This window comes from Leptonychotes weddellii, chromosome 1 (assembly GCF_054177405.1).
Source record: "Leptonychotes weddellii isolate Sample4059 chromosome 1, ASM5417740v2, whole genome shotgun sequence".
Taxonomy (NCBI): domain Eukaryota; kingdom Metazoa; phylum Chordata; class Mammalia; order Carnivora; family Phocidae; genus Leptonychotes; species Leptonychotes weddellii.
Genome location: NC_138369.1, coordinates 86747415 through 86749322, shown reverse-complemented (window position 1 = coordinate 86749322; position 1908 = coordinate 86747415). Strand labels below are relative to the sequence as shown.

Below are 1908 nucleotides of genomic sequence, written 5' to 3'. Positions count from 1 at the left end.
AAATTATATTTTATAATTTTAATAAATAATGATGAAATAAAATGAGTGACTTTTGAATAATGATGAAATAAAAATGAGTGACTTTTGAATATACAATAGCTTTTGCTAGAAAATGTTTGAGTCAATTAATATCTCTCCAAATAATGGATGCTTTAGTATTTCAATTCTTAGGACTCTATGTAGACAATCCATTTCCCTAGTCAAATTCCTTTATGAAATAGGGCTTACTACATAATGTACCTCAACTTTTTTTTTCTTTCCAACTGTATTCTTTTGGTAATCTCTTCCAGAGTTAATTACTCCCGTTTGTAGGTGATGAAATGTGTTAGGAACCTACTTCAAATGTTGGCCCGGATCTAAGCATGGTCTTTCCTTTTACTTGAACTCAGAATTAAGACTCTTGGTTCTTATTTTTTATATTCCAGTCCCAGAAGTAGTTTTCACTGTAAAAGCAATCTGCAGGCCATCTTATGCTTTCTAGCACTAGTCTACAACCAGGCTCTAGCTTCTCCAGCACACTACACGGTAGGGATTTGCCTATGTATTAAACTACAAGGCATTCTCTCATTAGTTTTTTTTTTTTTTAAGATTTTATTTTTTTATTTGACAGAGACACAGCGAGAGAGGGAACACAAGCAGAGAGAGTGGGAGTGGGAGAAGCAGGCTTCCTGCTGAGCAGGGAGCCCGATGAGGGGCTCGATCCCCGGACCCTGGGACCATGAGGTGAGCCGAAGGCAGACGCTTAACGACTGAGCCACCCAGGTGCCCTCTCATTAGTTTAAATACATTTTATTTTAGACAACTAACATGACATGTTTTTTCTTAAAAAAAAAACACCTGTACTCCAAACAGATCAAGGTCAAAATAAATGAAGAGCTCAAGATGACATCAGTCCCATTTGTCTAAGTCCTGGTGTTGTGTGGGTAAAGCACAGTAGCCAATTATGATAACAGGTGATACAACCAATGTAGTAGGCAAATTTGTTAACATTTTTCCATTTCTAAACCATCTTTAAAGAAAACCATATATGGGGTCTCAACATCCTCGTGACAGTCCAGCGGAGCAACCATGCCATCTGGATTCATGTTTTCACCAATAATGAACTGGTAGTTTTTGAAATTAGCGAGGATGTGCTTATTTGTTCTGTAGCCCCTGTCATAAGAAGTTTTACTCTTTCTGCCCTCCGTTCTTCACGTTACCTTTGATTGATTTCATATAATCTTTGATGTGCTTCTTGTAGGCTTCCTCTGTGAAGCTGGTTTCCATCATTTGCGGGAAGTGCAAACGATGGTTCATGACAAGATCAATGCTAGTGATTATTGTGCTTTTGGTACCTTCACCCTTGGGGCCTTCAGTGGGGACATCGCCACCAATAAGTGAGTCAACAATGTTACCCTCTGTCTTACTGATCATCTTCCCCTCCACCTCCAGGCACAGCCTGTCCATGATCTCCCGGATCTTGAGGTGTCGGAGAACATCTCATCATGCCTAATGAGAAGATGATTATGACTGCGGCTGGACAGTGGTGCCAGCTTAGCAGGAGCCTGGAACTCTGAGTGAGCTCAGTGCAGGCAGAGCAGCACTTGTGGGGAGAGGGGAGGGGGCAGAGAAGCAATGCACCTTGACTTTTAAATGTTACCTGTAGAAACTGTTGAATAAATACCTTATTAAAAAGGTCAGGTGCAGGAGAGCTTTATTAACATACGTCTGTCAAGATGAGGTTTTAATTCTTTTAAATGACAAACATAACAAAACAAAATATTTCAACTGTAAGAACACAATACACATACGATATACTTGGGTTTGTATTCTCTAAAATAGTATTTGAACTTTTTTAACATAAATTGAACTTAGCACTGGCTGCATCAATTAGATTTGTTAAGGTTCAACATCTTCACCCCCACTGAC

At 39.3% G+C, this 1908-nt stretch overlaps 1 pseudogene; it reads right to left on the bottom strand.

Annotated features, from left to right (window-relative positions):
• Positions 1-983: 983 nt before the first annotated feature.
• On the bottom strand, positions 984-1481 carry LOC102725795 (translationally-controlled tumor protein-like; annotated as a pseudogene).
• Positions 1482-1908: the final 427 nt, after the last annotated feature.